The following is a 6,741-nucleotide window of genomic DNA, read 5'->3' as shown; positions in this document are numbered from 1 at the left end:
CCCCACACACTTTTATTTTGCAATCACCTCCTGTTTGTCCGAGATAAACCAAAGAGAAAAAAAAAAGGCTAATGCTAACAGGAACGGCGGCTAGCTCCCGGCCCCAGTGCAGGTCTTGCGCCCAGCAAGCGGGGCTAGCCCCAGACTTAGCTCCCGGTTCAAATTAGGCTCAAAATGATTTTGAGCTTATAATGTTTACAAATAATTCCAATATTTGTAAAATCAAACTTTGTAAACCTGGAAAAAAAATCTGCATGAGAAATTCAAGTTTGTGCATGTGAAAAAATAAATTGTTCTTCTGACAAAGATTTGTATTTCTTAAGAGTGTGAATCAAAACTGAACAAATTGATTTACAACTACAAACACTGGAATTATTTGTAAACGTCTAAACTTTACAAGCTCAAAATCATTTTGAGCCTAATATGAGCCTGGATACACATAGCTACAGCCAACAACAGTTTTGTTTTTAAAAACATCTGCTAACTAATACACATCTCTCAGCATAAAGCAGGCTATGTTAAACCTTACCTGGTAGTTTACTACTTGTAGAGCTTTGGGCAATGAATTGATAAACAGTTGTTACCGAGTAGTTCCTCATTATTCCATTACAACACATTCCTTAACAAATCAGACACAGCATATTTCCACAAGTATTTTAGTTTATTCAACCAAATATTAATAATCACATCCACGTTGTTTTCTGATGCATTCGATATGACGACAACTTTAATGTAATAAACAGAATATAATTTTAATTCATCTTAAACTTTAAACTATGATCTGTGTGGAAATGTAACAACACAAAATACAAACTGCTTTTAACAGAAATTAACAATCGTTTTTACTCATTTTGTAGTTTAATGCAACCCTTTTAAACTTGTGAAATGAATCTGCATGAAATTCAGATTTGTCCATGTGGGGGGAAAGAAAAATAAATAAAATTGTGTTCGGCGACAAGATATGAATCATAACAAATGCTCAGTGGTGAGGTTTAACAAAGACAGGGAAAGAAGAAATGCTTTTGTGGATTTCTGTGTGCAGACACAGCAGAAAACTCAAAGTTTGACCCTTGTAAATTCAGTGTGTGGGAACAGCGTTTTACAGTTTTCTTCTCTGTATCAGGACACAGATGTAAATGCAGAAACTTGCATTTGTCATGCAGATTTATTTCACTGGTTAACAAATGTTGATTTACAACTACAAACATTGGAATTATTTATTAAGGTCACTTTACAAGCTCAGTCATTTTGAGCCTATATGTATGGGGTGGAGTAATGTGCATGACTTACCATTTCTTGCTGGTTAAGGCAAGGTATGGTTCTGGCCCGAGGTGGATTCTGCCATCCCTATGAAAACACAAAAGGAAAAATAAGGACATGTCAAGCAGCTCCTCTTTTGACTATGAAATGTTTGAGGCAGTCTAAGGACTTCAGAACATTAAAGATGTATCAATCATCCATTTAAACCTCATTTAGCATATACTGTAATAAAAACAAGACTTAATGAATAAATGATACATGTACATGTGAAGAATATGTAGAAGACATTCATATATATATAAAAATAAACAAACACATTAGTGGTGATGCAACACAAAGACACTGAAAGAGAAGAGCTTCTGTCAATGTCTGAACACATACAAAGCACAAAACTTGGTGCTCAAAATTCCTCAAAAGTGCGTGACACTGAGGTTACAAGTAGAATCTAAATTCAGGTGTGAAAGTAGGATCTAAATACTTGTGACCTCAGTGTCACACACTTGCAGATTTATGAAGGCAAGGGCATACTGCAGGACACATGGGTGGGCGTTGGCAGGCTATAGCAGCATGAGGAAGGGATGATGACATCATCACAAAGGCAGACTCAGAGCATAAGATTTATTGCCGGATAGGTTTTCACTTACAAGATATTTGGCTTGGTGTAGTATCCAATTAATGTATTCATATGAAACAAAAAAAAAAAGTAAAATACTGCAACATTTAAATATAAAAAAATTAAATGAAAACGATACTAGACAACTATGTACAAAAGTGTTTTAGAATGACAAAACTCCTGCTGGGCAAGATGTGCAAAAGGTATTGATTAGGGGATGTGCAAAAGATCGCAGTATAGACAATATCTGTCATGTGCAGGGATCATACCTAAAGGTGTTGATGTGATGTGGTTGGTGATTGATGAGGCCAGATGCAGAAGAAAAGGCAGGTGCTGGTCCATCATTGGTGAAGATTAGACTGGACTTCTGGTCCTGATACAGACAAACACGTGATAGGACAATTCCTTTAGATCAGCGGTCCCCAACCTTTTTTGCGCCATGGACCGGTTTAATGTCAGACAATATTTTCACGGACCGGCCTTTAAGGTGTGGCGGTTAAATACAACAAAATAAAATGATAAGACCAACACAAAAACTGTGGTATTTTGTAAATATAATAATAAACGTGAATCCACTGTGTACTTGTATGTAACTGTATTAGCAGCGACTTCCTGACATGCGCCAACAACATAATAAGAGTAACATCCTCTCTGCCCCCTAACGCTCTCTGGTCGCTATGGTAACGCTTAAACGTGCCTTCAAAATAAGATACACCACAAAACAAATATAAAGTACATGAAAAATGGATCAATTCTTCACCAAAAGTGAATGGCCTTTTAGCCTTAGCAATACGGTTAGCCACCAAATATGATGCTCTCAGTGCACTTGCATTTGTTGATGTGGAGGCCCTCAGTAATTGCTTCTGTCCTTCTTGTTCCCGCTTTTCTCTTTCAAAATACTCCAAACGCTTGTTTTTTAATGCAGGGTGCTCGGTCTCCAGGTGGCAAAGCCGTTTTGAAGGCTTCATTGCCTCATTGGAGAGCCAGTTGCCGCATATTATGCAGAGCGGGCTTGGTGCGTGAGAATCACCTGTCACGATAAATCCATATTTTAAGTAGGTTTCCTGGTACTGTCTATTAAATGCAGCTTTCTTTTTCTTAGTGGTCATAGGCTCTTCTTCTGTCTCCTCACTGGGCCTTTTCCCCTTTGCAAAGAAACTTTCCAAAGACGTCTGTTTTTTACTCATTTTGCTAGCTTGTGGGTTTAATATTAGCGTTAATGTATCACGTGACCGAGACAAGCATCTTGACATGTGTCAAGAGTGAGTCACGTGAGTCATAGACGGATGTAACGGAGAGAATTCTGTCATTTTTCAAAATAAAACGTTGTTCAGACTTGGATAATAAATAAAACGGAAATAATGTAAGTTATTTATTCTTTCTGTGCGGCCCGGTACCAAACGACCCATGGACCGGTACCAGTTGGGGGCCCGGGGGGTTGGGGACCGCTGCTTTAGATCATACAAGTTCTTTATATTCAAACATGTTAGATCTGTTGTGTGAGTATAATCAATCATGAGGACAGATATGAATAGGCAAAAATAAATACAGTATGAATATTATGAAATGTAAATGCAAGGAAATGAAGAGTAAACAACTAGAGGTGTGATAAGAAGTCAATGTACACACACACAATATATATATATAAAACCAATATAGGCAGTGGTATATTCATTGCTAAGAATCAGCAGTATGAACATGTTTACACTGTGGGTCTGATTTAATCACAGTGGTATAGACAAGTCTTACTTTTAAAAGTGAATGACAGCATGTTACTCACCTAGACCCTCCTCACTGTGTCTGGACTCTTTGCCGTTAGTGAGACAGGTGGAGGCGGTATTGCACCTGTACTGGCTCAGATCCTGATAAAGACAGAGGGATGCTGAATCTCCTGAGAAATGTAAAAGACCTAGTTCACTTTCAATCATGGCTGATCTCCTAACAGTAATGTAAAGTTGTTACAACATGGTGAACCGATCGACGTGTATTCACTTGGTCTACTGGCTCCATACAATCTCAAGTTACAGTCATCAGTTACAAAATGAGCCTAAAGTTACTGACGTCACTAGCTGGACAACAGCCGAGAGCAACAGACACAATCCTACTAACCGCTAAAACGTCTGTGGTTAACGTCAATATCACCACCTGAAATGTTTGTCAGTCGTTGCACTGATTGTACTTTTAGCTTCAGAGCTAACATAGATGCTACTCACCTGGCTAACAGGAAAGTTGCGAGCTCGGCATCAAACCGCATCTCTTTCCTCTCAGCAGCTTCTCCAGCGGCGGGAAGCCACATCCAGATTTACTCGTGTTGCTTCTTTTCTTTGCCGTTGAACGTGGTTTCTTGTCGGGAGCGGTGCTTAGGGACTCAGATGAATATCGTCTTTTAGGAGGTTCAGCCATTCCTGTGTTTCTGTGATGCTAACTTCAACCGCTGCCGGAAGTTGTTCTTCTTCGTGGGATTGAGGGCAGACTTGACGCGCCACTGACTCACACAGCGTCTAGTGTCACAAAGTGGTATTACAACAGGGGGGACATGCTGGTGAGCATGCGCATTTCAGTAGATAACGCTGAAAGACAACAAATAGAGATCTTGATCATGACATCATCACTGTGGCTGCTTCACACGCTGTTGATAGTGTTCATTCATTATTTGAACATTTTAAACTAAAGTTCTGGCCACATCTTATATTGCACCTTTACAGCACAACCACCAAAGCTGACATTTAAAAGTAAAGCTACATGTTCTTTGACCACATTGCAAACCAACTTACAGTTTTGACACTAAAGTTAAAACAAAGACATTGACCTTAACTTGACTGATATTGACACATTTGATGCATACAAAACATTTTGATTTGCTTTTACTGCATATAAATCACAATCATGCTTTCCCATACTTACATTCAATATTAGATGTACAAATGTTTGTACTTTGCCATTTTGCATTCAGGCCAGTAGATGTTGCACTGCTCACATGAAGCATCAAGATATAAACCCTTTGTGGAACCACTTTGCTGAGAAAGTAAAACCTCCGAAGCTGTAGGACTCACATCCAGTACCAGGCAGTTGATTTCTGCAAGCAAAGAAGATACAACAGCCTGGGAAATTTTACTCACCGACTATTTCACTTACTGACTGTGGACTGCTCACAGAGCCAGGTTTCAGTTCACCGATGCCATGTTGGTTTCTAGTGTCAGTATATGAAGCAGTCATTGGGCTGTCTCACCAGTCACTGTATGTTAGCAGTCTTTATGTAATGATCCAGCTAGGGGAATAACCAGGTGTTATTGGTAAAATCAGTCTCCTGGGGGGCGTCATGGTCTAAGCAGGTGCTCCATGTGTAGAGGCTACAGTCCTCACTGCAGTTGGCCCCGGTTCGAGTTCTGCATCGGACGGCCTTTGCTGCATGTCATTCCCCCTCTCTCTGCCTTCCCATTTCCTGTCTCTCTCTACTATCCTGTTCAATAAAGGCACAAAAGCCCCAAAAAATATACTTAAAATTTTTTTTTTTTGATTTTAAATAGTTGATTGTAAATTGTACACTACAGTATTTAATTCATCCATTTATTATTCTTTTATACATGTTTCCAGTGATGTAAATTGTTTAAATTAATGTAGTTTATAATGTCCAATAAAGTTATTGAAGCTCTTGCTTTAACTTTTTGATGGTTTTTATACAACACAATACAACACAATAATCACAGACATCTATCAGCTTTCAGGATAGGTGCAGGAATGTCTGCTTCATTTGAGGACTGGTTTGAGAATTAAATGAACAATCTATATGACAAATATTTTTCTACACATTTTGTAAACGTCACGTTATCTTAACTTAAACTATCACGATGTGTTGATGGACAATGTATTAACTGACATTAACGCTGCGCATTACACTAACGCAGATCACTTAAACTTGGTCACGTGCGAGAAACACAAACCAAACGTCTTTAGATTAACATCGTTTAAATTCACCTTTTTATTGGGCTTTGACTGAACACCTCCAGGGGCTAACCCAGGTTAACACAGGTTATCAGCCCAGCGGGGCCAGGTTCCGTTAGCATATCAATTGCTAAGTTATCAGATAATGCTAGCACCTGCTGCCTAGCTTGGTTAGCAAGGTGCATCTTCACCTGAACTGTGATATTAACAGGGATGCTCATTTTGGCTAGCAAAGAAATAAGCTTAAAACCAAATGTACTTACCGGAAAAAATTGAACCGCCGACTCCTCTGAGTGTCTTTGAGAACAACTAAACATAGAACAAGACATTTTCAGGCAAACAACATGTTGGAGCTAACTTTGATGAACTGTAAACACAATGACAAGTCAAATGTCTGACCAATCGCTCTGACGTCATATCCGGATTAACAGGCAGGTCCCTCTGTGTGTTAATGACGTGGTAGCCATGTCCTAAAGCCACTCTGCTTTAACGTCTATTTTCTTTTAAATAGGACCATAATTGTAAAAAATAAACACCATGTTGTATTGAAGAAAACTTCAAACTAGAGATTCAGACCATAAACACATAACGAATCAAATTAGAAAGTAGGTGTTGAGTGGGAGAGCTGCTGCTGGGTGTCTCACTCCTCACTGCTGCTAGTCTTCTGTTTCCTGGTTTATTTTATATCTGACAAATTCTTATTTTGAGCGAATTTGAGTTGTAGGGTTTTAATGGAGAACTGTAATATTAGGAAAGACGGAATCTGTTTGGTCACCTGAGAGAAGTTAAGTGAATTTATATCTTGCAAAAATATCAGGTAAGAAAACATTTACTCTATTGTTTTGGTGACATTGTTTGTGTTCGTGTCGTTTATTTCTGATTAAATAATGCTATAGACGGATAAACAAATGTCATTAAGTATGTAT

At 38.7% G+C, this 6,741-nt stretch overlaps 1 long non-coding RNA gene across 1 annotated transcript in view; it reads right to left on the bottom strand.

The window, feature by feature from the left end:
* Nucleotides 1–5,484, bottom strand: part of LOC147818953 (uncharacterized) — a 13,200-nt gene extending 7,716 nt beyond the window's left edge. The window contains exons 1-5 of the long non-coding RNA XR_015437446.1: nt 4,778–5,484; nt 4,087–4,443; nt 3,654–3,735; nt 2,143–2,246; nt 1,291–1,347 (exon numbers count right to left, since the gene is read on the bottom strand). This is a non-coding gene — a long non-coding RNA (uncharacterized LOC147818953). The remainder of the gene's footprint in view (nt 1–1,290; nt 1,348–2,142; nt 2,247–3,653; nt 3,736–4,086; nt 4,444–4,777) is intronic.
* Between the last annotated feature and the right edge of the window lie 1,257 nt (nt 5,485–6,741).

This window comes from Seriola lalandi, unplaced genomic scaffold (assembly GCF_002814215.2).
Source record: "Seriola lalandi dorsalis isolate HSWRI2012SDOR001 ecotype SW California unplaced genomic scaffold, Sedor1 jcf7180002054386, whole genome shotgun sequence".
Classification (NCBI taxonomy): Eukaryota; Metazoa; Chordata; class Actinopteri; order Carangiformes; family Carangidae; genus Seriola; species Seriola lalandi.
This window is presented reverse-complemented; position numbering and strand designations above follow the sequence as displayed.